At 38.5% G+C, this 12487-nt stretch overlaps 1 pseudogene; it reads right to left on the bottom strand.

Moving 5' to 3' along the window:
* Positions 1 to 1507: 1507 nt before the first annotated feature.
* Positions 1508 to 2083, bottom strand: LOC118832255 (annotated as a pseudogene).
* Between the last annotated feature and the right edge of the window lie 10404 nt (positions 2084 to 12487).

The following is a 12487-nucleotide window of genomic DNA, read 5'->3' as shown; positions in this document are numbered from 1 at the left end:
AGTCCTGAGTTTCTTTTTCTTCTTAGCGCAGTTCAAACTATTAGATGGTGCTACGATCTTAAGGGTTAATGCCCATTGGGCTGATTTTGAAGGATTTTTTCACTTGTGTAGAAAAGGGAAATCAACAAAGAAGGAAAAGAATTGTGTTGATGGATTTCTTTGATTATTTTGAGTTTCATCTAACGTTTGGGGTGAAAAAAAAAACAGCCTGTGCCCAAGAAAAGTATTTTTACCTTGAATGTTAAGACAGTTCCTGGGAACCCTATTATATATGTGAAAAACTAGACATTTGAGAGAAGGTTTTTGTTTTTGTTTTGTTTATTCTTCTCTTTCACTGGTATTAAATTAATCTTATTGTATAGCAGTGTTTAGTAGGAGAAATCTGTTAATCTTTATTTAGAAAAACTTTCCAAAATCAATGTACTACTAATACCACATATTTAGTGAAATTTTCTCTCATACTTCATAGACCTTTACAAGTGTTTTGACGGCCTTAGGAACATCATAGAATGCCTAATTTATTTGTTTCTGCAGCTGAAAAGAATGGCATGGAGAATTATACCTTGGGTTTATTTGACTTTTTCTTTGTTGTTCATTTATGTCAATCACCAATAAAGAAGGTGGGAAACCAGGAAAAGCATTGACCAAGAATGTTTGGGAATGCTTGGTTTCTTCTTTATCAAAAGAATTGGCTTTTCTCCAGGGCTTTATTCCTTTTGGCTTCCATTATACAAGGATTGATTTTGTCTGGCAGAGTTAGTCACTGGGTACTTAAGGTATAATATTCCAAGTTTTGAGTAGTTATTCATTTTTTATGGTGTCTATTAAATAGACTTAAAGCTATCTTGAATTTAATTGGTAGGCCCATTTCTTATCATAATGACTGGTGAATTGCCATTCCTTTTTCTAATAAGTCAGTGCATATGATTATAGATATGCTACAGATGAAAATGGGACTTGAGCTAATCTTAGTAAACAAGGAACTATATCTACCATGTATATTAAATATAGGGTATTGAATATATCTCCAGTAATAATAATAATTGTAAGCTTAAATAGTGAATATTAGCTTAAATATAATTTTTGTTTCATAAGATTTGGCACTCTATAATGTATGTTACATAATATAGTATTTTACATTCACATGTGTGCGCATGCACACACACACACACACACAGAAAATTGTTAAATGTGCCTCAGATTACTCGTCAGTATAAAGACAGTTGGATTAGATAACCAGAGGAGTTCTTTTTAGTTCTAACATTTTATATTAATGATATTGATAAGTGCATTTCACAATATAATATATAAAGGAAAGATACACAGAATTTAAACCAATAATTCTTATTCATTCATTCACTCATTCAACAGTGAATACCTACTATGCAAGGCACTATAATAACATAAAACTAGACATGGTCTTTTTTTTTTTTGACTGTACTATTGCTTTATTTCAAATTTCAGGAGCAGGTGACAGGAGGGCCACAGATTCCTCTAAGGCCCAATTTTAGAGGCTCTCTGTTGGCTGATTGGGCCAATAAGGATACTTCTTCTTGTCCAGTATGGTTTGAGGAAAGGGTTGGTTAACGTCTTCAATGGTCATCTATTCAAAAGGAATTATACCCTTGATTGTTTCCATCTCTTTCTGAAGTTCTGCAATCCTAGCATTTGAAGCTTTCACGAAATCAACACCAAGTTTTGTATCTTCCTGTTCTTCAGCATCCTAGGGTAGTGAATTTATCTTCTGACACAGGAATCTCCAGCTCATTGAACTGTTTTTCAAACTCATCCACAAGGCCAGGCTTGGCCATGTTTTCCTTGTGGTAAGCTCAGTCTCAGACAGGGTAGTCAATCTGGTCCTAAGGTATTCATTATACGACTTCAAGGCATAAGCAATGGCTTTCTGGCTTTTAGGTATGATCTCCCCAAATGCTGCCCAATCAATAGCTTTCACAGAAAGGTTTGTCCAACCGTCTTGGAACTTCACTGACCGGGGCAGCATACAGCTGTGAGCAGAGAGCAACCGGAAAAGCCTAAATATGGACTTAACTGAAAAATTTGCTCTTTTGTTGCCTTTCCCCATTTTTGGACATTTCCTCGTAATTCAGGATATCCAAAGTTTTATTACCATTTTAAGCTATTGAAGCTTAAAACTAAAACTATTGGGGAAATTGAGTATATACTTTATTTCTATGCAGCTGTAATGATATAGACTTTTAATCAACAGGCATAATGATGAATTAACAGAAACAAGAATATAATGCTGTACTGCCCTTCCTCAGAAGCCTAGGTGACTAAGGGAAAATCAAATAGGACTCTAAAATCAAGAAGGCTAAGGTGTAGAGTATATGAGTGCTAAGGGAACAAATGCACTTCCCTCTTTTCTTTAGTATTAATCACTAAATTGACTGAAAAATACTCCTTTATAAGAAAAATAGGTATTATTGCAAAATAAAATATAACATACATATACATATGTATATGTGTGTATATATATGTGTGTATACTTCTCTAGTCAATACCTTTCTTTGTTGTTTTTGTTGTAAAAATATACCCTTGGGGGGGCGGAGCCAAGATGGCGGCAGGTAAGCAGGGACTAGAGTGAGCTCCGTACCGAGTCCCTCCAAAAACCTATAAAGAATGGCTCTGAACCAATTCTAGAATGGCAGAACGCACAGAACAGCAGAGAGAAGCAGGGCTCCAGCCCAGGACAGCCTGGATGGTCTCTGGGTGAGGTCTATTCCACATGGAGCTGGGAGCTGGGAGCTGGGAACAGAGTGGAGCAGAGCCCAGCCTGAGCGGTGCGGAAAAACCAAACTTGGGGTCGGGCGGATGGGGCCGCTAGCGCCCTGAATATGTGAGCTGCGGCAGTTACCAGACCCCTCCACCCACAAACACCAAAGACTGTGGAGAAGGTTAGTGGGAAAAGCTGCGGGAGTAGAAAGAGTTCGTGGTTCGTTTGGCTTCCAGCCCTGGGGGCAACGGAGGTGGGGCAGCTACAGCTGTTATTACTTCCAGCTCCAGGCCCACCTGGTGGGAGGAATTAAGTGGCGGATCAGAGCAGGAGTGCACGGCCTGCTGAAGATCTAAGCCCAGTTCGGGTTGGGGGTTGGGGAAGGAGCAGTGCTGGTGTGGCAGAGCTGGCACATCCCCCCCAAACGTGGAACATAGAACTCGTTAGTCTACAAGCAGTCATTACCCACTGAAAAACTCAAGGGTCAAATTAGTTGGTTGAGAACATGGCCAGGCAGCGAAAGCACACCCAGATTCAGTCTCAGACTTTGGATTCTTTCTTTGGTGACAAAGAAGACCAAAACATACAGCCTAAAGAAGACAAAAAAGTCATAGAGCCTACAACAAAAGCCTCTACGAAAAACACGAACTGGCCCCAGGCCATAGAAGAACTCAAAAAGGATTTGGAAAAGCAAGTTAGAGAAGTAGAGGAAAAATTGGGAAGAGAAATGAGAAGGATGCAAGAAAACCATGAAAAACAAGTCAATGACTTGGTAAAGGAGACCCAAAAAAATCCAGAAAAATACACTGAAGAAAACAACACCTTAAAAAACAGACTAACTCAAATGGCAAAAGAACTCCAAAAAGCCAATGAGGAGAAGAATGCCTTGAAAGGCAGAATTAGCCAAATGGAAAAGGAGGTCCAAATGACCACTGAAGAAAATACTACTTTAAAAATTAGATTGGAGCAAGTGGAAGCTAGTGACTTTATGAGAAATCAGGATATTATAAAACAGAACCAAAGGAATGAAAAAATGGAAGACAATGTGAAATATCTCCTTGGAAAAACCACTGACCTGGAAAATAGATCCAGGAGAGAGATTTTAAAAATTATTGGACTACCTGAAAGCCATGATCAAAAGAAGAGCCTAGAGATCATCTTTCAAGAAATTATCAAGGAGAACTGCCCTGATATTCTAGAGCCACAGGGCAAAATAGAAATTGAAAGAATCCATCGATCGCCTCCTCAAATAGATCCCAAAAAGAAATATCCTAGGAATATTGTCGCCAAATTCCAGAGCTCCCAGATCAAGGAGAAAACATTACAAGCAGCCAGAAAGAAACAATTTGAGTATTGTGGAAACCCAATCAGAATAACCCCAGATCTGGCAGCTTCTACATTAAGAGATCGAAGGGCTTGGAATACGATATTCCTGAGGTCAATGGAGCCAGGATTAAAACCAAGAATCACCTACCCAGCAAAACTTAGTGTCATGCTCCAAGGCAAAATATGGATTTTCAATAAAATAGAGGACTTTCAAGCTTTCTCAGTGAAAAGACCAGAACTGAATAGAAAATTTGACTTTCAAACACAAGAATCAAGAGAAGCATGAAAAGGTAATCAAGAAACAGAAATTGCAAGGGACTTACTAAAGTTGAACTGTTTTGTTGACATTCCTACATGGAAAGATGATGTGTATGATTCATGAGACCTCAGTATTAGGGTAGTTGAAGGGAATATGCATATATATATGTTTATGTATATACATATATATATATATAAGTGAATGTGTATATATGTATATATCTATGTGGATATGTATGTATGTGTATGTATGTATATATATATGTGTTTTTATATATGTATATATATATATGTAAAAGAGAGAGAGCAGACACAGGGTGAGTTGAAGATGAAGGGAAGATATCTAAAAGAAATAAAATGAAATTAAGGGATGAGAGAGCATCATACTGAGAGAGGGAGATAGGGAGAGATAGAATGGGGTGGATTATCTCACATAAAGGTGGCAAGAGGAAGCAATTCTGTGGGAGGAGGGGAGAGGGCAGGTGAGGGGGGAATGAGTGAACCTTGCTCTCATCGGATTTGGCCTGAGGAGGGAATACCATACATACTCAGTTGGGTGTCTTACCCCACAGGAACGAAGAGGGAGGAAGATTAAAAATAAAATAAAAAAAAATTGGGGGATGATGGAGGGGAGGGCAGATGGGGGTGGAGGTAATCAAAACAAACACTTTGGAAGGGGGACAGGGTAAAGGGAAAAAAATCAATAAAGCGGGATGGGTTGCGAGGGAGTAAAATGTAGTTAGCCTTTCACAGCATGAGTATTGTGGAAGTGTTATACATAATGATACATGTGTGGCCTAGGTTGAATTGCTCGACTTCTTGGGGAGGGTGGGTGGGAAGGGAAGAGGGGAGAGAATTTGGAACTCAAAGTTTTAAAAACAGATGTTCAAAAACAAAAAAAAAAGTTGTTGCATGCAACTAAAAAATAAGATACACAGGCAATGGGGTGTAGAAATTTATCTGGCCCTACAAGAAAGGAAGGGAAAAGGGGATGAGAGGGGAGGGGGGTGATAGAGGGGAGGGTTGACTGGGGAATAGGGCAACCAGAATATATGCCATCTTGGAGTGGGGGGGAGGGTGGAAATGGGGAGAAAATTTGTAATTCAAACTGTTGTGAAAATCAATGCTGAAAACCAAATATGTTAAATAAATAAATTTAAATAAAAAAAAATCACAAAAAATATGCCCTTGTCACTGCCAACCTCTAAACCTCTCTCTGTTCCCATGGGCAAAACAAATGTCAATTTCTAGGTTTTTTTCTTTACTTTCATTGTTTATAGTCATGTCATATGTTTTAGATGGCAAGGTTAACTCTCCTGAGACTGTTTATTTCTTTCTAGGTACTTTACCTGTAATTAGAGTAAGCTGATACTGCCACCATGTGAATTATGGTGCCTCTTGTATAGTCCTACTGCATTAGCCTTATAAAGGCCTCCCCTAACCAGGGTTAACCAAGGAGATGGATTAGAAAACTTTGAAAATATAAAAAAAAATCTCATTAAAAAATTTAGCCTAAATTTAAACGAATATTATTCCAAATCATATATTAATATTTAATAAGCAATAACATTATTTAAATATCCATACCAGGTTCTATTAAGTTTCTTTCTCAATAATATTTAAATGTTATCAATTAGTGCTTTAATCCACCCTGGTTTTTCATCTGGACTTATAGTGTGTATTTCGGCTCACCCTAAATCTCTTAAATTAGAGTCAGTACATTCTCAGAATGTCTTCATGGTTCTGGTAGGAAACACTAGGGGAAGAAAACAATAGTGAATACTAACTCACCAGCTGGGCCAGTCTGCTTGCTGTCCTACACACTAATGGGCTATGTTCACTGTCACGTTTATGTATGGGAGCATCACTTTCTACTTGGAATAATTTCCATTCTCTTTTCCACAACTTCCTGGCCCTCTATGCCTTCAAAATGAACATAAAACCTTATTGCCTCCACAAGTATTCCATTATTTACCTCATAGGAATATAATTAAACCTAACTCCACACCCTTTCATTTCTGAGGCTGTATCTAGACTGTCTAGATTGTACCATCCTCCAACCATGCTGGCAGTGGTCAAAAGGTCCCTTCTGTACTTCTATATTCTACCCTAGGCCATCTTCTTGCCAACTGTCCTGGAGTCCTCCTGTCCTAATAGATGAGTGCCTCCTGAGGCCCACTCTGCCTTGGAGGACACAATAATACTTCAGATTCTACCCCAGGCATTTTGTCACCTTACCTTTGGGCTTCAGAATGCAAAACATGCACTGGAGGAACTTCCACCCTAGGTCCCTGCTGTTTTTACTGGTAAGCAATTCATATGGCCCACTATTTGGAGGAAGGCCCAGGAATGCTTCAAGTTGCATCAGACTCTTCTAACCACTCATGCTACCTCTATGCATGTATGCTCTACAGGTACCTTACCTCCTTCCAGTTCTATAACCATAACCAAATCAATATTGCCATTGCTACTGGAAAGGTAATGTCCCTTTAGCTCCACTTACCCTCCTTGTGACTTCCCAAACCAACATGCTCTTCCATGACCAGAGCTCCCCTGCATGAGGTGCCTTGCTCTATCAGAATGTAAGTTCCCTCATGGGAGAGACTGTCTAGCTTCTCTCAATCTCTCTCTCTCTCTCTCTCTCTCTCTCATCAACACTTAGTAAAGTGTTTAGGTAGGATAAAACCTTAATATTTTTCATTCATTTATTCATTAGCATTCATGAATTTAGTCAAAAATTTAGAAAACTGTTTGAAGGGGAAAGAGAAAATTAATCAAAGTGGTTATTTGGTGTCATTTGTAACTGTCTCCTTCCTCCATCAAGGTTACTTGTGAATTTTTCACTTCAGGGCCATCAAAATTTAGCAACATACTTATTTAAAATTATATCTTTTTCTACTTGTTAATACAGTGAAACAATTGGTCTTACCACAATTGCCCTCTATCCTCAATCTGTACCTGTAACTCAAGAAGGTTATTAAAGTTAATTGTATTTTTTACCGTAGGGAACTATAGGAAACTAAGAGCTTTGCCTGGGATTTGATTTGCCTATGTGTAGTCAAACAATTCATATTAGGAACTATATACATGGAATAAAGAGGCCACAGGAAAAGTGACAGGAATAATGAGAAGTAGCTAGTGAATACTGATGGACAGACAAACATAGATGACAGAGGATCTCTTAATTGTAAACTCTTAACAGCCATTATAACAAGTGCTAGAGACAGCACCTACCTTACATTCTAAGGGCGGGGGATATGACAACACAGAAAGGGGAGCTGGAAAGCTGGGGATATAGTGAACAGTACCCATTTCAGGATAAGATTGTTGGCATGGAGAATAATTTCTAGAGACTGTTGAGAAGAAAGTGAAGCAAGCATGGCTAAAGACCATCACAAAATCCTGGTTTAAGAGCAGAGCTCAGCATAGAGGTATCTCAGGGGAGGGAACCCTGATGATGGGGAGGGGGGGGTGGTGAACAGCCTGTGGTACTATTTTGTGTTCATACAAAGGATCCAGTATGAGTGAACGTATGGCACTTATGAAGGATGCCAATCAACAGCCTCCCACTGTCACTGATATCTGAACTTCAAAGACAATGAAAAACTCATCAGATAATTAATAGTCAGGGCTGCTCCTAGGCTTTACCAGACCAGCTCTGTCTCTATAAAGAATTTGATTAAAAATGAATTACAAAATGTATATGTCCACATGAAGTGCATCAATTTATCAATGAAAATTTAGAAGAAGAAATAAATTACTACAGGTACTTAAGTATTTTTTTATTCTCCAATGAGAGTACAGGAAGATTCTGTGGAGCATCCAACCTGGGTAGATGGAGTTTTAAGCTGCTTGGAAAGGGTATAGGGCAGTCTCAGCAGGTGGGGATGGGTTATATTTGCCTGATGACTGGTCTCATGTCCAATGTTGGGCAAGGCTCCCGGCTGCTGTTCCAAGTACTGAGGGCTGGTGTCAGTGTGTGGGCAGTCTTTGAGGAGCTCAGGCAGGGTGAGAAGTCCATAAAAGTGGGTGTGCACAGAGGTAGCACCCCTCTGAGAAGTTGCTGTCCTTCAAGGTCAACCTCTAAACCTCAGGGGCTGCTGAGGCAAGCAGCTAAGACAAGCACAACTAATGCCAGGGTCTAAGCGTAGAAATGCTAATAGAACTAAGATCCTTCCTCTCACTATAGGGAAGACAATTGTTATTCACAAAAAAGTTGGAAAGATGGAATTAACTTGGTAATTTTAGAACACCAGAAATTAGACCTGGGGCTTGAATAGTCCTGTATTTTCTGATTTCAGCTTTCATATTTTTTATTCTTTTAATTTATTGAATAAAGCAAGTATTTCCATAACATAGTATGATAAAGAAGATGATTGCATTATGGGGAGGTCTGGCTAGGGACAGAGAGTGATGCTCCTTTATTAAGATCCATTAACTTTCCTATGTTGCGAAAATCCTGAGGTCTGAAAATTTGTGCTACATTTTCCAAAGCTACCTAACATTTTTCAACTGAGATAATTATATATGTAAAGTGCATCAAAAACCTTGAAGTATTATATAAATATCAGACTTGGTAATGATGGTAGTTCTTAGAAACACTTTATGCACAATGTTTACTGTGCAACCAGGTGTAAGAAATATTACGTCTGTAGGCTCAGTATCTTTCTGAGATACTAAAAGATTTGCATTGCTTTTTCACAGAAAATTCATGAACAAAAGATTTCTTTTTTTTTTTTTTAGCCAAGGAAAAATACAAAGTTTATTAAGCATTTGCCATATTGGGTAGATTCTTAAGGACCCTGAGCATTTGTGACGCTAATGCCAGCAGGCCAGATCAATCTGAGCTGAGCTAGATTGAATCTGAGCGCCTTCATGGAGGCAAGATGAGATTTATATACACAAAGATTGTGGGAGGGATCTAGGTTGGTCCTGGGGTGATAGGAGGAGGGGTTTAGGGAGGGTCTTGAGGAGGAGTCAAAGGAGGAGCTTGATGGGACTGGGATGAGGTCAGACTACAGGGTGGGAAATAGCTGAAGGCTACCTGGAGATGACAGACAATGTAGGGCTAGGCTAGTTTAAGGCTAACAGATTTGGGTGTAGACACTTTGACAAGACCAAAGATGGAAATTAGCCAGACAATGGAGGGCTAGGCTAGGTTAAAGTAACCTAGCCTAGAGATTATGGCCTCAGGCAAATGCCTCATCTAGTGGGAAGATTTCAGGGGAGTTCAAGGGGGCTCCCACAATTTAAACCTCATCACCCCACCCAAACAAATGGGACCCAAATTCTTTTGGGTTGAAGGGGATTCCCACAGTCTAACCCTCATCATTCCCCCCTCAAATGAATGGGACCCAAATTCTTTTGGGGTTAGGGATGAAGGTTTCAGCTTCTGAAACTGCTTCCTGCTGGCAAGGGGTGTAGAGCTGTCCCTCCTCCCTCGATGGGTCAAAAGATTTCTTAATATATTTTTATTAGAGCTTTGAATGAAAGCAAGCTGCATTATATGGTACCTACTTTCTTCTCCAATCTATCTGTAATAGATCTCTCCAGAAACAGACTTTTAGACATACTTTTGTGAGCTCTGTCTCAGGACAACTTTAAATAGTAGTTACTTCTAGCTGACCAGATGAGTTCTGTTTCTCAGTTTATTCTCCCTTCCCCCTCTCTACAGATAGACACGGTAAAGTAGAAGTTTATCCTTGGAACATACAAATATAGACATCTCTCTGGAACAATTATGGCTAGGGAGATCCTAAAGGAAACCCATACACACACACGCACACACACACACACACACACACACACACACACACACCACTGTACTAAGGATCAGGTTCTGGAAACAATACCTTCGGAGAATTCCTCAGTTCATAAGGAATGCTTCCAAATTCTCCCTCATAAAATCACAGTGACCAAAGTTAGACCAGAAAACTAGTACTAAAAGCTAACTTGGTACTGGTGCTTTTTGTCCTGTGTTAGTTGCTTCTGGCATTTAGTGATTTAGGAGTAGACATGAAAATAATAGCTAGCAAAAACGTGTATTTGTATGGATTGCAAAGCATTTTACAAACAATTTCAATACATTTTCAAAAGAAGTCTATAAAGTAGACACCGTTAGAATCTTTAATTTACAGATAAGCAAACTGAGACTGAGAGATGTTAAGTGACTAGCCCAGGGTTACACAGCTAATAAGTATTTGAGGCAATACATGAATTCTGGCTATCTTGTCTCTGAGCGTATTGATTGTTTCACAGTAGTACCTCATGGCTGTTTTAGTGCAATATTTATTTTGCATGGCATTAAACTTATGATTTCTCTGTGTTTGAAAGATATTCCTGATCTCTATGGTTGCATAGCACACAGGGCCTTCACTGAGTTCAAAAGAGTTTTTCCTATAGGTACATTCTAACTGGATCTGTACAGCTTAACCTAAAGAAAAAACTTCTTAATAACTTGAAACTCTTCAAAAATGGAATTTGATGCTTCCGGTAGGAGGGAGTCCTTCATGACTACTGGTGGTCAGGAGAAGTTTCAATGACATTCCTCCCCTACTTCAAGGTGGCATAGATGAAATACATGCTACATGCATATGGTGGAGTAGATGATTTCTGAAGTCCCCAGTTCCAAGGCTAAGATCATAATTACTTTTTGGAATAGCCAAATGGTGTAGTACAGAGGTGTCAAAAGTGTGGCCCCTAAATTTCTGTGTACAGCCCAAATTATATAAAAGCGTAATTTGGACTTTTTAATAAATAAAAATACAATAAAACATAGATAACATTATATTATTTTAAAACTAATTCAATTTGTGGCCTACAAGGATGCTTTTATGTGAATTAGTAGACCCCATTTCTATTTGAGTTTAAAGTTGCTGATGTAGTAGAGAGCTTGTTGGTGTTGGAGTCTTAATTCTGCCTCAAACTTTTTGTAGCTGTATGGCTGGGCAAATCACTTAATCTCTCTGTTGTCCTCAGTTTCCTAAATTTAAGAAATGGAAAATGGCACCTTCTTCACATGGTTGTTGTGAGGATCAAATGAGATAATATACATAAAAGGTGCTTTTCAAACCTTAAAATGTCATGAAATTCCGTAAATTATATTAATGATGATGACTATGAGGATGAAGACCTCCAGGATGGCCCAAATCTACATTCTTGATTCCTTGTGCATATCAAGCTTTGCTACTCTGGCTATTATGACTTGGACTTAGTCACAACACTTTACAATTTGATTATTCTAGGTCTGTCCCCAGTCTAAGTGGAACCTCTTGCTACTTACAACCCAAGATCATAGTGTAAAGATGCTTTTTGGACTTTCAATGTAATTCCTCTTCCTCCCTTCCTAACCTGTTTTATGAAAGGATTTGGCATCTTAAAATTATTGCTGGAATATATCTAATTATTGTTAAACATACTACGAAGCAAGGTTTGTGCTTTTAATGGCAAACTAAATAATTTCTAAATTAAAGTGGTACTCATGTCTGACATTTAGTATCTGTGTGACCTTGGGCAAATTATTAACTTCCCTGGGACTCAGTATTCTTATCTGTAAAATCAAAGTGCTTGGCCTCTAAGATGCTTTTCAGTTCAACATTTATGATCCAAGAATAAAAGGACTATTAGCCTGGAACTCTGGAGATTTACCCAAGAGCTATGCAACTTGGAGTCAGGCATTTAAGCCCTTTAAGATTCAAGGTACCTTGATTGGAAATGAGAAAGTTGAGCTAGGCGAGCTCTGACTCTGCCTTCTGCTCTGTTTCTATGCTAATTTTTGGAACTATACATTAAGTTCTAAGTACTGACCTCTCTTAATAAATTAGCAATACAGCTACAGCAAACATTAAGACCTTGAGACCTCCCAGGAGTCAAAGTGAATTCTGTTAATCCTTCTGCAAAACATTTAATCTGTTCACTATCTTTCATGTGGTCGATTCCAAGTACCTACATATATTGTCAACCTCTCATTCAAATACAAGCAATTAAAAATCTGCTTTCTTATATGTATTTTCCTTATTTTTATAACACAATAGTATTTCCTGGATGAGGAGTCTGTACTAATTTATCTTATATAACCAAAATTCCTTTCCCCTTTATGTGCCAGGAGCAGCAATTTTGTCAATTTGTGCAAGATTTGTTAAAATAGATTTTTCAAATTACTATCATTTC

The sequence above is a fragment of the Trichosurus vulpecula genome, chromosome 9 (assembly GCF_011100635.1).
Source record: "Trichosurus vulpecula isolate mTriVul1 chromosome 9, mTriVul1.pri, whole genome shotgun sequence".
Classification (NCBI taxonomy): domain Eukaryota; kingdom Metazoa; phylum Chordata; class Mammalia; order Diprotodontia; family Phalangeridae; genus Trichosurus; species Trichosurus vulpecula.
This window is presented reverse-complemented; position numbering and strand designations above follow the sequence as displayed.